The following is a 16,096-nucleotide window of genomic DNA, read 5'->3' as shown; positions in this document are numbered from 1 at the left end:
CTATGTGTTATCTTAAGCCCAGAGATCAGAGGAGTGGCTGGCATTTGAAGATGTTTAATACGTATTTGTTTGTATGAATGAACTTTCCTAAGAGAAGGTACACCAATGCTTTTTAAACTTGATCTATGGAATACTTAACCTGATCTATGGTCATTACCAAGGACTCAAGGGGTTTTCCAAAGAAGACTTCTCCACTTCTGAATTCATCCCTACAGCTCGTTCACAGGCAGGAGGCTCACCTATCCAATTTCCTCCATACTGCTGGTTTACAAAGTAACTTAAATGGAACATTAAAATTCTCACAAGCAGGAATAAGCACATTTTCTAATAATACCTTTATCTCTTTCTTGCAGGTAATGTCATTCATTCCTGTGGCTTTTACTTACTATAACTGATGGAGTGCTGAGTCCCAAATCTGATCTCTAGGCCTGCTTTTCTCTTGAGTTGAAGATCCACGTGTGCAGCTGTCTATAATTTCAGCCTGAGCGTCCCACAAGGACTTCACTCCATCTCCCAGGTCCTCCCCACCCTTTCTTTTCTCCCGTGTTTCCCATTTCTGATATAGACATCATCATCTAGGCACTGGAGCCTGAAACTCAAGTTATCTCACCCTTGCTACTTAAAGACTGGTCCACAGACCAACGGTGCGGCTCATCTTCTGGAAACCCAGAGTCTCTGGCCCTACCCCAGACCTGCTGAATCAGGAGCTACCTTTAAACAAAATCCCCAGGCGATGCACACTAAAAGTTAAGAAACATCGATCTACAACTCCTCGTTCTCCCTACCCCTACACATCAACTCTGTCATTAAGTCTACACAGGAAACTTCCTAAACATGCTCCTTGCCACCCATTTCTGCCATCACTGCCTTGATGTAAGCCACCCCCTCCTGTCTGGGACACGGCAGTGGTCTCTTAGTCCAACTCAGTCCTCTAACCGTTGGCTGTCAGCCAGAATTTCAGAAGAGACATTCAGCTGTACAGCTATGAATTTTGAGAGAGCCCACGTGGTTGAACAGCTTCTGTGCGCCAGGCTCTGAGGCGCAATCGCCCACCTCTAACTTCAGGAACCCCCCGACAGGTGGCAGGGGTTGACTCATACACCCAAGACCACAGTATGGTGTGGAGTCAACTCAGAGGGCGGCTCAGCAGCAGCGCTGGGTCGGGTGGGATGCCCCGCTCCTATCGGGTTGCTGCTCTCGAGAGAAGACAGAGCCCAGGAGGAAGAGGTGAAAGACGCAATATGGACGAGGCAGAAGAGTCATATGTCATGTTGAGACAAAGGCAGTGGCTGGGGGTAGCTACAGCACAAGAAACAGAAAACAGAAAATGGCCCCAATCCCTTAAAACCTCGCTGGAATCGGGAATTATCTTAATTTCCAGTACTTCTGAGAGAAGAGAAGGGGTAACCCAAGGCTGATTTAAAATGCACTTCTTTGATTACCCATTTTTATTACTAATTGTATTCCTTACCTGCTAAAATTCTCTGTCCACCTAAGTCCTAAATCTTGACAGTTTTTTCCTCATTAAGTTTGAGAGAACTCCTCCGGTATTACAGATATTAACCCTCAGTCACACTTGATATGAGCATTTCCCCCAGTCTGTTATAGTATTTTTCCACTGTGAACAAGTCTTCAATTTTATATATCCAAACTGATGATCTTTTCTTTGGTGAGTTTTTCACTGCTCCAAATTCTGAGTTATCAAACTTTCACAAATCTGATGAGTCGTACATTCTATTTCCTACTACTTTGACTAAAATGTGATTGTAAAAATACCTCGCTCTGGATAGCAGCTAGACCTGATAAACACATGACGTGCATAAACATTCACACACAGCCATTAACCTTCCTCTTCCAACCCTACTCCAACCCCTTTCCTAAGATACAGCCAGGGAATTTGCTTTCATCCCAACTCCTCGCTTATTTTATTCAAATTCCCTCACACTTCAAGGCTGGGAAGGCAGCAGCTGGAACAGGTGTCCTGTGCACTATCTTTAGAGGTGGCCCTGAGACACCCACACCCTCTACAGAAGAGTTAAGAATGAATATTTTAAGGTACCTATTGGGGACAGAAAACATTTAAGGGATGCTAATTTTAAAGTACTGGCGGCAATATTCACTGCTATACTTTCTAAGCCCCTAAAACTAGAAATCAAATATCTAGGTTTTCTTTAAGGGTCTGCCATGCCACAGCCCTTTGACTTCACGTTATGGAAGACAATTTTCAAATTGAAAAAAGGGCTTAAGGAGTCTCCTACACTGCTGGTGGGAATGTAAACTGGTACAGCCATGATGGAGAACAGTATGGAGGTTCCTTAAAAAACTAAAAATAGAGCTACCAAACGATCCTGCAATCCCACTCCTGGGCAAATATCTGGAGAAAACTATAATTCAAAAAGATGCATGCACCCCAATATTCATTGTAGAACTACTGACAGTAGCCAAGACACGGAAGCAACCTAAATGTCCATCGACAGACGAATGGATAAAGAAGATGTGGTACATATATACAATGGAATACTACTCAGCCATAAAAAAGAAGAAATAATGCCATTTGCAGCAACATGGATGGACCTAGAGATTGTCGTACTGAGTGAAGTCAGACAAAGACAAATATCATATATTACTTATATGTGGAATCTAAAAAAAAAATACAAATGAACTTATTTACAAAACAGAAATGGACCCTCAGACATAGAAAACAAATGTATGGTTACTGGGGCGGCAGAGAGAAGGGGTAAATCAGGAGTTTGGGATTAACATACATACACTACTCTGTATAAAACAGATAACCAACCAGCAAGGTCCTACTGCATAGCACAGGGAACTCTACTCAATATTTTGTAATAACCTATAAGGGAAAAGAATCTGAAAAAGAATAGATATATAGGGACTTCCCTGGCAGTCCAGTGGTTAAGACCTCGCCTTCCAATGCAGGGGGTGCAGGTTCGATCCCTGGTCAGGGAGCTAAGATCCCACATGCCCCACGGCCAAAACACCAAAACAGAAGCAATACTGTAACAAACTCAATAAAGACTTTAAAAAGGGTCCATATAAAAAAAATCTTAAAAAGAAGGATATATATGTTTACATATGTATATATATAGATATATATATATAACTGAATCACTGTGCTATACACGTGAAACTAACACAACACTGTACATCAACTATACTCCAATTTTTTTTAAAAGGGAAAAATTCATGAAAATAAATTACCAAATTTAAATAAATAAATAAATAAAAAGGGCTTAGTCTGTGGTGGTTTGCGGTTGAACGTGACCGACCCCCATGGGAATGTGGAACTTAGAGGGCAGGGGCACAGTTTAGACGTCACGACGAGGGAGCACACACACGCTGCTCTCAGTGAGGGACCAGGGATCCTCAGTGTTCCACAACGTGCAGGGCCACCCTGTATGACAACCACCTTCCCACCCCAAATGCCAACTGCCACCCCACTTCAGCTGAGAGCCTTACAGCCCACAACGTGCTCACAAGGTCTGGTGAAGACACGTCTCCTGACTTCCATTGCTTCTACCTGCCCTGGCATAGGTACTTGTTTTAGAGTGGGAGGGCCAGCCCAGGAGAAGACTGTGAGGTGGGCCTGGCTGTACTGGATGCCCTGCTTACCCTCCCCCATGGGGTCTCTCATTTCACCACCCAACCTGGCCTGCATTCGTTCAAGTAACATCCCCACAGGGTCCCGGCTTTGGCTACTCTCTTCTCACTCTGATCTACCAAATCCTGCTTCCTTCAAGATCTTAGAAAATACTTGATAAACAAATCACACAAAGATGTTAATCTCATGATGCCACCATGCATTCCTCTTCTCAGGGATACCTATATTTAAGGCGTAAACCAAAGATACCATATTCCTTACCACCTCCTCTACCACCACCCTGGTACAAGCTCCTCCTACCTTTTCACCTGGATCACCACAGTATTCTTAACTAGTCTTCCTGCTTCAACCCTCCAACTTACAGTATGTTCTCAACAAAGACCTGACCTAAATGAGAGCCTGTCATTTCTTAGCCCCAAACTCTCTGACAGCTCCCTAGTTCACTCAGAATAAAAGCCGAAGTACCTCCAGTGCCCTGCAAGGTCACGCATGATGTGAAATGAGGAAAGCTGGAGGGCAGCGAGTCGGGAGAAAGAGCAAGAGTCCACTTTGGTTCTGTTAAATTTGTTAGGAGACAGGCAGACGGAGCTGCCAAAAGGCATTATCCTTAGAGCCTCAGAAGGGAGCTTCAGGCTTGGTAAGTGGGTCTCCACTGGGGGTGATTTTGCCCCCCAGGAGATACTCAGCAATGAATGGTGACACTTGCGGTTGTCACACCGGGGACAGAGGGGTTCTACTGGCATCTAGTGGGTAGAGACCAGAGATGCTGCTGACCATCCTGCAATGCACAAGACAGCCCTGCAGCAAACTGTCATCCAGCCCCAAACGTCACTAGTGCCGAGGCTGAGAGAGCGTGGGCGAGAGACATGAACACGGGAGACTGACTCAGGTAGATCATAGTTAAAATCAAAAGGGCGAGGGGAGAAAAAGAGGACTAGACCTTGAGGGCTCCTCACCGGGCAGTCAGGCAGAAGCGGAGGGGCCGACACAGAAGACTGAAAAGGAGCAGCCAGGAAAGGGTGGGGTGACAAAGGCCAAGAGCAGAGGGTTCCCGCAATGAAGCAATGGGCAACTGCGGTCAACTGCGTGGAGGACTGCTGAGACGCCATGTAACACGGGAGGGGTGAGAGGTCTGAAAGCCCGGAGGCGGGATGCTGTGGGGAGTGAGATAAAAGGCACCTGGGGAGGCTACCGGCAATTCTGAGGCTGCAGAGTGTACGTACCATTAACGTGAAACCAACACGCAGGTAGTTGGGCTCGTCCAGCCCTGAGTGTTCGCCAGGCAGGAGATCAAAGGGGTGCAAAGGGGTGGGGGAGTCTGCAGGCGAGTAACTGGAACTGGGGCAGAAGCCTGGATGAGGAAGGAACTGATGACCACGGGGAACTCATGAATAGAGAGAAATGGGGGGGAGGAACGAACTGAAAGTCTCAAGGAGTCATAAACACTTTCCCACATCAATAAATGTAATTCTCTACCATGCTTTTAATTGCTTCACAGTAATATAGCCTATTTTTTTTTTTTTTTCCGGTACGGGCCTCTCACTGCTGTGGCCTCTCCCATTGCGGAGCAAGGCTCCGGACGCGCAGGCTCAGCGGCCATGGCTCACGGGCCCAGCCTCTCCGCGGCATGTGGGATCTTCCTCAACTGGGGCACGAACCCGTGTCCCCTGCATCGGCAGGCGGACCCCCAACCACTGCGCCACCAGGGAAGCCCATAGCCTATTTCTTGATATTATTAAAGTAAATGTGATTTTACTTTAAGAATAAATAGCTATTTACCATCTGAATACTGCCAACCATCCTACTCTCTCTTCCAGACAACAATCAAATGGCATTTGTAGAAAACATCGCATTATTGCGAAAGATATGCTAAATAACAGACCTGGGTTAAACTATGAGCTCTTTCATTTACTAACGTTGCGACCCTGGACAACTTAGCTAACCTCTCTGGACCTCAATCTTTCTCATTAACAGATTGCAGGAGGCAAAATAATGACCCCTCCCCCAAGGATATCCACGTGCAAATCCCTGAAATCTGTGAATATGGTAGGTTACATGACAAGGGGGACTTATGATTGCAAGTGCCAATCAACTGACCTTAAAATGAGAGTATCCTGGGGCTTCCGGAGCCTGTGCTCCGCAACGGGAGAGGCCACAGCAGTGAGAGGCCCGCGTACCGCAAAAAAAAAAAAAAAAAAAAAAAAGAGAGTATCCTGGATTACTGAGATGGGTCCTTAATGGGAGAAGAGGGATGAAGAATCAGAACCAGAGAAACAGCATCTGAAAGACTCAACCTGCCACTGCGGACAGTGGAAGGAGGCCACGAGCAAAGGAAGTGTGGGCAGCCTATAGAAGATGGAACAGACAAGAAAACGCATCTCTACTGAAGCTTCCAGAAAGGAATGCAGCCCTACCAGCTCTCAGTAAGACCCATTTTGGGCTTCTGACCTCCAGAACTGTGAGGTAATAAATTTGTGCTATTTCAAGGCATGAAGTTTTTGTTAACTTGTAACAGCAGCAACAGGAAACTCATCCACAGGTGAAACGAATCACCCTTAGACTGCTGTGCAGATGCACCAAGATAACACACATAAAGTACCTAACAGAGTGCCAGGCACATAGGAAGCACTTAAATAGCTGCTATTGATACTGTCAGTGCTAACACTATTAACAGCACTAAAACCAACAGTAATCAACCCAAAGAACACCGACTCAGTTCCAGAGTTTACTCAACTCTGTGACCTAAGATATCATATTTAACCTCTGCAGGACTCCGTTTTCTCACTTACAAAATAATATGAGGGAACCTCAAATAGATGACTTTAAAGTTTCTTCCAGCTCTAAAATTTTATGATTCTAAAATCTAACTCCTTAATGACACATTCTACTTGTTGCTAATTAACTGATTCAGAAAATCCTATTAAATAAAAATAGTAAGCCAAGCAGTTTTCATTTTATGTTTCACCATTTTCAGTATTTTATCCTGCTGAGTTACAGCCTTATAAAGTTGCATCATGGCAGAAAATCACAGGCCTGCAGGCAAGGAAACGTATCTAAGTCATCCTGCTACTAATTAAAAGCCTTACAGTCAAACTATAATGTTACTAGGATCTTCTCAAATAGCTCAAAGTATATCCCTACATATTACCTCACATATTCTTTTTTTAATAGCTTTACTGAGATATAATTCACCTACTATACAACTCACCCTTTTGAAGTACACTATTCATTGCTTTTAGTATATTCACAGAGTTGTGCAACCATCAGCACAAGCCATTTCAGACTGTTTGCATCATCCTGAACAGAAGCTCCCCGCCCATCGGAGTCACTCCCCACCCCCCCGCCTCCAATGCCCCCAGCCTACTCATCTACTCCTGTCCCTATGGAATGGCCCATTCTGGCCATTTCATATAAATGGAATCACACAGTGTATTATAACGTTTTGAGATCCATCCATGTTGCAGCATATGTCAGCACTTCGTTCCTTTTTCCTTGCTGAATAATATTCCACCTATACTACTATACTACATTTTGTTTATCTAGTCATCATTTGATGGACATCTGGGCTGTCTCTACTTTTTCACTATTAGGAATAACACTGCGATAAACATTCACGTACAAGTGTTTGTGTGAATGTATGTTTTAATTTCTTTGGGGTATATACCTAAGAATGGAATTGCTAGGTAACCCATGGTAACTTGACGTTTTTAACCTTTTAAAGAACTGCCAAGCTGTTTTCCAAAGTGGCTGCCCCCTTCTACGTTCCCAGCAGCGATGTATAAAGGTTCCAGCTTCCCCAGATCCTGGCTAACACTTGTCATTACCCATCTTTGATTGCAGCCGGGTAGTGGCTATGCACGCTACCTTCTGTGGTTCCGATTTGCACACCCCATGCCGAATGCTGTTGCAGCCGGGTAGTGGCTATGCACGCTACCTTCTGTGGTTCCGATTTGCACACCCCTATGCCGAATGCTGCTAAGCATCGTTGCATGTGCTTACCAGGCATTTGTAAGTCTTCTTTGGAGAAATGTCTATACAGATCATTTGCCCATTTTTTAATTGAGTCATTTGTCCTTTTTACTACTGAGCTGTAAGAGTTCTGTATAAATTCTAGATACAAGTACATTATCAGATATAAAATTTTTATGTATTTTCTCCCACTCTGTGTATCTCATCTCATCTTAGTGCAGCTACTTGCACTAAATAAACAGATGCCTTGTTGGTATCCCCATTTTACAGATAGAATTGGCATGTCATTAAACAGACTTGACAACTGGTTGACTCAAAAGTAAGCTTACAGCTGTGCTCCTGGTTTTATTCATTTAAAGATGAATGAATATTGATATTCATTCATTGTTATGAATACACATTGTTATCAATGTATATTGATGACACTGCAGCAGAACTTCCACGAAGTCTCCCCCATTTCAACCCTGATGCTATCTTGTATCTACAATCAGACAATGTTATTTCCAAGTTATATAAAAGATGGTTCCTTCATTCACTGGAAAAAATAGTTATGAAGTGTTACGTCGCAGGCACTGTTTGACTCCTAGCTCAGGATGCATTCCTGAACATAACCAAATCCTTACCCTCATTAGTCTGATAACTTGGCAGTATTATGCAAAGTCCCTAGCCCTAAAAAAATTTCTTAATAGCAAACAATCCAAAGAAAGAAATTTTTCATCTTAATGCTTAAAGATCCACCCTCAACTCAGATGAAACACCACAGATTTTAATGTAGGCGATATCCTGTTTTTCAAAAAATCCGAAGTGCCAAACTTATTTTGTGGCCTAGGACGACCTTGTTTTTGAGTATTGGCCTTAGTAGGCCATCCCTTGCTTCTCGTAAATCCTTTTTATAATGCAGCAGTGCTTAGTTTAATGACATTTGTCAAAATGAAACTTGACTAGAAGAGGAAAATACTCACAGTTTTACCTTTAATCAGAAAAACCTGAAGGTCCTGAGTCTCTATCCTGGCCAGTTCCTACTCCATGCTGAGCAAAAAAAAGTTATACTAGCTCCATTAAACATAAAAACAAAAATACAGAACAAAAATTCACTAACTTACAACGGCAGTTCTAACCTTGTCTATCAAAGCATTCCTAGTACAGAGCAGAGGGACCAAATAATCCTCAGAGGACTGAAGGCCCAGCGCTAACGGGCCCAGGCAAACTTAAAATTTCTTAGACTGGTGTTTGTTCTCTTAAAGAGTTCCCACCAATGTTATATTCTAAACTATAATACATCTATGTTCTTTTGTTATAAAAAAAATTTACCATTCTTAATGAGGGTCAATATACGAATCTGCTGAGAAGGAAAGACAGAACTCACGGCTTATCAGTAACTCATTGCTCATCCATCTTTACCACGCAAATTTAGTAAATAAATGACAGCCAGCAAGTAAAGCTAACGCTGGGGAAGACATGCCTGCCTCCTAGTTTTGAGTGCCCTCAGCACGCCACTTTGTAACTGGAGGTTCCCACACTCCCTTCGCTAGAGGTGCCTAAGGATTTACGAGGCACAGCTCAGCTGGGGGAGCATGACCTGAGGTGACCCCAGGGACGGCCGGCTGCAAGCAGCAGCACCCCAGTTCAAGGCGGGCCTTTTCCACACTGTGACCTGGGAGGCTAGGCGTTTCCTGGAGGCAGCTCAGGGTTGCTCCGGGAGGATCAGAGAAGAGCTGTAAGTGGGCAGAGCACTGCACTTCACCTGTCTTACGTACTGGGCCTCCACGGACACTTTCTGAAGACTGAAATTAGACTGCAACGAAAAGGTCTGAAAACCTTAAGACTAGAGGCAGTCTTGGCCAGGCAGACAACAATGTGCATCAGATCTGAAAGACGAGGTGAGGAAGAAAGGGGAGAATGGATAATGAAGCCGGTGGGGAGCAGAGTCAAAAACAGGAAAGGGTGTGGAATAAGCCAGGGGTCAGGGTCAGGCCTTTATCCACTGAAAAGAATGCCTATTGTGGAGTGGGTGCGTCTGCTTAAAGGAACAGCCTGGGCTCCTTCACCCAGCACCACTCAACTGCTCAAACCTTCAACTCCAAAATGCCGCTTGCTGGCCCCAGTCTCTCCTTCTTGCTCCCCAGATCCCTGGCCTCCGTTGCCAACCAGCCTCCCACAGAGCAGCCAACATGAACCGTCAGAAAGTAGACCGTCACTCCTCTGACTGGTGGGTGTCTTTCCCACGACACCTGAACCAAACCCTAATTCCTCAGGGCAGCCTGGACACACCACGCCTCTCTCCTCTCACTCGTGCTCCGAGCCCTGGCCGGGGCTCTGCCCGGGCTGCGTCCGGACCCACGTGCACTGCTGTGTCCTGATGACGCTCGAGTCTGCTCCGAGGTCGCCTCTTCCTGTTCACGCTATCGCTCTCTGACCCCTGACCTTTCTTCATTTTTCTCTTTAACATTTTCTTACTGTCTGAAATTATCCCTGTTTGCCATTTGCCTCCCCGCCTAGGAGGAAGCTCTACCAGGGCGGGGACTTTGTTTTGATCACTGTTTTGGTCTTGGGAGCCAGACCACTGAGAACAGTGCCTGGAGGACAGATGTTCACCAGTTATGGAATGAGTGAATGAATCAGTCCTGCGTGATCTGAAAGGCGTTTAGGCCTCCAGCTTTTCCCCAAACCCCTCTCCTTTCGTACCTGATCCATCAACCACGCGCTCAGCTTTACTTCTTGTCCACTGTGACCTAGGATCTGATCACCCAGGTTTGCAATCACTCCTTTGCCTAAACTCTCAACTTTCTCGCCGGCCTGTCCTTCCCCTCAACCAGCCTAAGGATCTACTTCTTCACTCGCACAACCGCAGCCACCCAGAGGTCGCTGCTATAAAAAGCCCCAGCCGTGCCGACGGGGGACTCTGCAAACACATGGTCCCGCACCAGGAGCCCATCCATCTTTTTTAGGGCTCTCAATCCAGTCCCTCTCTCACAGCCGACAGAAACAATTCCAGGCTTCCATCACTTTCTTCACGCTTCCTCCCCTCCCCCCCACTCCGTAAGGGACATCACCTCCACAGGAACAAGAGAGGTCATTAGGTCAGACTCCCTCCGTTTCCTCCGTCCCTCCGATCACCGACCACACGCCCGCTCTCACCTCCTTCCTGGCAGCGTGGAGGGCGGATGTCCTTCTTCCTGCCCGAAGTGAACCCCAGCCAGAGCTCTGGAAGGCACGCGAGGCAGCCCACCTCCTCAGGGATCTACCCTGTCACGGGTCCACCTGCCCCTTCCCCATCTTCCCCTTCCCCTTCTCATCAGGCTTCTGCCCCACTGCACACAAAGGCTCAAATTCTCCCATCACAAAACAAATGAACAAACAAAACTAATACAACTGCCCCAGACATTATGTCTCTCTCTTGCCTTTGTCCTCTTTTCCCTTTTCTCTTCGCAGCCAAGTGTCTTGTAAGACAGCTTGAACTCACTATTTTCACGGTTCTGCTTCCCCACTCCCAATTCACTGCTCGACCCCCTGAGATCTGGATTTTGCCTGCAAACACAAAACTGCTCTCTCCAAAACACATGTGACTTCTGAGCTGAAAATCCACTACGAATTTATTAAACCTGTCAATTGAACATCGACATCTTGTCTCCTGGCTTCAGTGACATTAGTGCTTGTCTCTTGGCTTCAGTGGCATTATTAAAGTGCTTGTCTCCTGGCTTCAGTGGCATTATTCTTTCTTGGTGCTTGACTTTTTTGGACCCTTCTTGGCAGTCTGCTTTGCTATCTACTGTGTGATCTGAGAAAAGCCTCTCTATGTGGTGTAGCAGTTACAAGCCCGGGCTTGGGCTTAGTCAGCGTGGGCTGCTGTAACAAAGCGCCATGACTAGGTGGCTTCAAGAGCATAACTTCATTTCCTCACAGTTCTGGAGGCTGGCAGCCCAGCACGGCTGGGTCCTGGTGAGAGCGCTCTTCCTGGGATCCAGAAAGCCTGCTTCTCACCGCGTTCTCACACGGCAGAGAAAGCTCTCTGGTGTCTCTTCCCCTTCTTGTGAGGACACCAGTAGGGTCGGGATCCACCCTCATAATCGCATTTAACCTTAATCGCCTCCTTAAAAGCCCGATCTCCAACATGGTGACATGGCGGGTTAAGGCTTCAACGTGAATCTGGGGGGACACAATTCAGTCCACAGCAGCCAATGGTAACTGCACTTTAATTAAAGCATGGTAAAGCTGAATGTTATGTAACAATAACTGTGCAAGTACAAGAACTCTAAAGCAGCAGAGAAAATGGGTATCACATGAAAATATCAGGCTACAAAATTTTATATCAACATGTAAAACATACACATATGAAATAAAAAGGAATATATCATAATTGTCGTCAGAGTGAGGTTCCAGTAAAAGAGCTTATTTCTAAACTCTTGGCTAAGCAGTTTGAAAAATAAATTTTCATAGAAAGACTATATAAGTGAAAAACTTCAACTGAACAAAAAAATCACTAAGAACAATTTCAAATCTAACTTTCCCTGTTTGTTTCCTGCTAACCTCATTGCCATCTGTACTAACTAGGATATAGGCCAATCTGCTGTGACAAAACCAAGAATACAATGGCTCAAATGAAAGAGGAGTTTGTTTCTCTCCCATGTAACAGTTCGGGGGCACACAGGTGGTCTCAGGAAGGTCCAGGAACTGAGGTTCCTTCTGTCTTGTCCCACCACCCCCTGTGGACACTGCCCTGGTCTGCAGGACAGAAGCTGGCTCACAACACCTTGCTCTTGTGGGTGGGGGAAAAGAACAGGACTAACAGCAGATCTGAATACAAATGTGGTTTAGAAGTTGCACTCATCGTTTCCACTCCCACCCACTGGCCAAAACTTAGACATGTGGCCTCATCCGCCTACAAGGAGCCTAAGAAATACAATTTCTCTGTAGGCCGAGCTAAATGTCAGAGGTGAGAGGGTATCCTTCTCCCGACTCTGGAAGAGTCGTCTCCTTCCTAAAGGGGCGCCCATCCAATCACTGGATTCCACTCCGAGTCTACGATCTCTGGGCAACGCACAATCTCTGCAACAGATACCGACGTGGCTCCATCCCAGCCCAGTGACCTACAAACTAACAGACCAGGAACCTTTTGCTCTCCACCACCCCCATAGCAACCAAAATACAACGAAACGAAAATAAGACGAATGCAGTTAAGTCTCCCATTCTGAAAAGAAAAGAATGGCAAATACACATTCTTACCAATGATGAGATACAGCTGGAAAAGAAAGGTGAAGGATCCCCCCCTCCACCAAGGAAGCCAGACCCTTGGTTAAACTCAGTCCTGTCCTCTGGGGGGAAGGGGAGGGATCTCCTTTATCAGTTTGTCTGCTGGAGCCTGGCTTTGCCTCTGGAAAATTCTTTTTTTTTTTAATTTCCATCATCCTTTCTAGTCATATGTGAAGTGGATACGGAAAACTATGTGCTCCAAAGACGTGGCAAACAGCTGGTGCCAATTTGGGGGTCAAGGGTTGCTTTAGGTGTCAATGTCAAACCCACCACAGGCTTTTACAAGCCAAACTTGTGGCATCTTTGCCAATGTAAACCTCTCAAAAATTCAACAGGTCTGTTTGCCTTCAGTCAGTACCACATGAAAGCAACCACAACTAAAGACAGTCCCGTCATAGATACTAAGCTTGTCTTTTCTCCTCCTTCACTTGCTGGCTTCTGTGGCAGACCCATCTTTCCCTCAATTCAAGGTGAGCTACCTTGAGGTCATCTGACTCATGACAGGAGGATTAAACCACCACACCCCAGTGATGTCAGGCAGGCCACGTGACCTGAGACGGTTCTTCCCGTCTGACTGATTTCAGGCTCAACCATTTAATTTGCTTTGGCCAATAAAATATGAACAGAAGTAACACATGCCACGTCCAAGCACCTGATTCTGCCACATCCTTTTCCTTCTGCCACAGAACAGCAACGTCTCCAAAAAGCCTATTCCTTTGGCTTAGTGGAACAGACGATGTGGAACAGAGCCACGGACATGTCATGAGGAAGAAATCAACCTTTGTTGCTGTAAGGGAGCTGAGACTGTGTTTTTAAGTGCAGCTCTACCTGGCCATGGGGAAATTTTGATGGAATTTAACAAGTAATAACAACAAGGCCCTCAAAATTAAGGACTTGTTATTCAACAAAGGACGTTCTAGACAAAGTTAACAGACAGGCAAAAGACTGGGACTACCTATTCGCAACATCTAAAAAGAACCAAGGGATTTAATAGCCATTGTATGCCAAGGACTCTTGAAAAATAACAATAAAAAGACAGGAAGTGCAATTGAAAAGTGGATAAGAGACAAGCAGACAATTCACCGAAAATAAAATCCAAGTGGTCAGATAAAATACAGGCTGCCCCATTAACTCTGAATTAAAGATAGATAATGAAAAAAATTCAGTATAAGCATGGCCTGACTACTACACAGTATACACTTATACTAAAAAATTATTTGTTGTTTATTTGAAATTCAAATTTTATAATGTCCTGTATTTTTACTTTCTAAATCTGGCAAGCACAGGTGAAATCCATGTGGCTAACAAGTGAATGAAGAGAAGCTGAGACTCACTAGTAATCAAAGAAATGCAAATTAAACCTACGTGATACCATTTTATATCTTTTATATTAGCAAAGTCCAGAAAACAAGGCTTTTATTGAAGTGCATATAACCCTGTATTTTTCCATTTTATTACAAAAGATCACCTAGCCTAAGATTCTTTTTTCATCACACCACTAGGCAATACAAGCCCAACTATTCACTGCATGTGCACAGAGAAAAACCACACTTCCAATCATAACTTCATACAGTAGGTAGTACAGGAATAATCCCAGTAACCATGGTCAGGCATCATAGACTTTTTCCTAGAAAACTGAAGTACCTATTTAGAATAAATTTGTAAAAATGAAATGTTGAGGATTGAATATGCTTGAGTATCATTTCGTAATCAACAGCTCTTTCATAAGGAACATCATAACATTAATTTTGCTACTAGATGAAGATTAACCTCTTAAGGTTAACTCTCATAGCAGGTCAGAAACTTGGACTGTAAATAAAAACGAGAATCAGGCTTCACGGTTTCAAAGAGCTTTCACGTAAAAATGCTTTATCTAAATCACAACTATAGCTTTAGCACTGGATGATATCCATCTGGAAGGCAGAGGTAAGACACAAAAGCTGTAGGTTAAGGAAGGGAATAGGGGGACTTCCCTGGCGGCGCAGTGGTTAAGAATCCGCCTGCCAACGCAGGGGACACGGGTTCAAGCGCTGGTCCAGGAAGATCCCACATGTCGTGGAGCAACGTAGCCCGCGCGCCACAACTACAGAGCCCGCGTGCCTAGGGCCCGCGAGTCACAACTACTGAGCTCGCGTGCCTAGAGCCCGCGCACCTCAACAAAGAGCAGCACCCACTCCGCTCACCGCAACTAAAGAAAGCCCGCGCACAGCAACGAAGACCCAACGCAGCCAAACAATAAATAAATTAAATATTTTTTTTTAAAAAAAGGGAAGGGAATAGGAGAAGCCTGTAAACACAACGTATACAGCACCCATTCTTTTTTTTTTTTTTTTTTTTTTTTCGGTACGCGGGCTTCTCACTGTTGTGGCCTCTCCCGCTGCGGAGCACAGGCTCCAGACGCACAGGCCCAGCGGCCATGGCTCACGGGCCCAGCCGCTCTGCGGCACGTGGGATCTTCCCAGACCGGGGCACGAACCCGCGTCCCCTGCATCGGCAGGCGGACTCTCAACCACTGCGCCACCAGGGAAGCCCAGCACCCATTCTTTTTTAAATATTATGAGCTTATTTCGTGTAAATACAGCATGTATGCTATTTTAAATAAAATTTCGATTCAAAACACAAAGTACACCAACGACTCATTTTGCCTTCTTGAACTTCTAGGATAAATAATGCCCTCTGAGTTGATTTTAACATCTCCAGAGGAAAACATTTTTAAAACTAAACTCTTACTATGAGAGATCAATTTAGAAAAAGACCAACATTTTGGCACAGTTCCGAGAAATAGTCATAAATAGCTCTTTATTTCATTCCAAAGCATAAAAATATTTCAAAATAAATACTAAAGCAAAATACTTTATATGAATGGTACTCTAATATAATAGTTGTGGTAAACTGATTTACAGATACTAACGTGACTCAGCCTCCCTTATATAAAAGACATGCAATATAATCGTGAACACTTCTAAAATGTTGGTATAGGGAAAATTGCTAGTTTGCTTTCAAAAGGAGATCACTTCTAGAGGTACCTCTAACAACAGCAAACCCAGCAAGCTTTTAGATCTATAATTCAGCTTCCATCAGGACGAACTGTGGCAGGCATCTGACACAACACACCCCCACAAGAGAGAAAGGTAAACATAGAAGTCACACAGCTTTCACCGTAATGTCTAAGGCATGAAAGTATTTCCATAAATCACATATTACCTTTTTAACTACATATAAAAATAATCCTTGAAACAGCCTGGGTCCCAAATATCA

General features: G+C 44.7%; 1 protein-coding gene across 27 annotated transcripts in view; it reads right to left on the bottom strand.

Annotated features, from left to right (window-relative positions):
• Positions 1-16,096, bottom strand: part of ZNF438 (zinc finger protein 438) — a 291,111-nt gene that overhangs the window by 266,308 nt on the left and 8,707 nt on the right. For 2 of the 27 annotated variants that reach the window (XM_073801759.1, XM_019933567.3), the window contains exon 1: positions 387-3,098. The exons of 24 other annotated variants lie outside the window; for them this stretch is intronic. The gene's annotated coding sequence lies outside the window, so the exon portion shown is untranslated. Of the gene's footprint in view, positions 1-386; positions 3,099-10,726; positions 16,001-16,096 lie in introns of those variants that run through there. One more of the 27 variants, XM_073801763.1, reaches the window with a different exon arrangement.

The sequence above is a fragment of the Tursiops truncatus genome, chromosome 2, assembly GCF_011762595.2.
Source record: "Tursiops truncatus isolate mTurTru1 chromosome 2, mTurTru1.mat.Y, whole genome shotgun sequence".
NCBI lineage: Eukaryota > Metazoa > Chordata > Mammalia > Artiodactyla > Delphinidae > Tursiops > Tursiops truncatus.
This window is presented reverse-complemented; position numbering and strand designations above follow the sequence as displayed.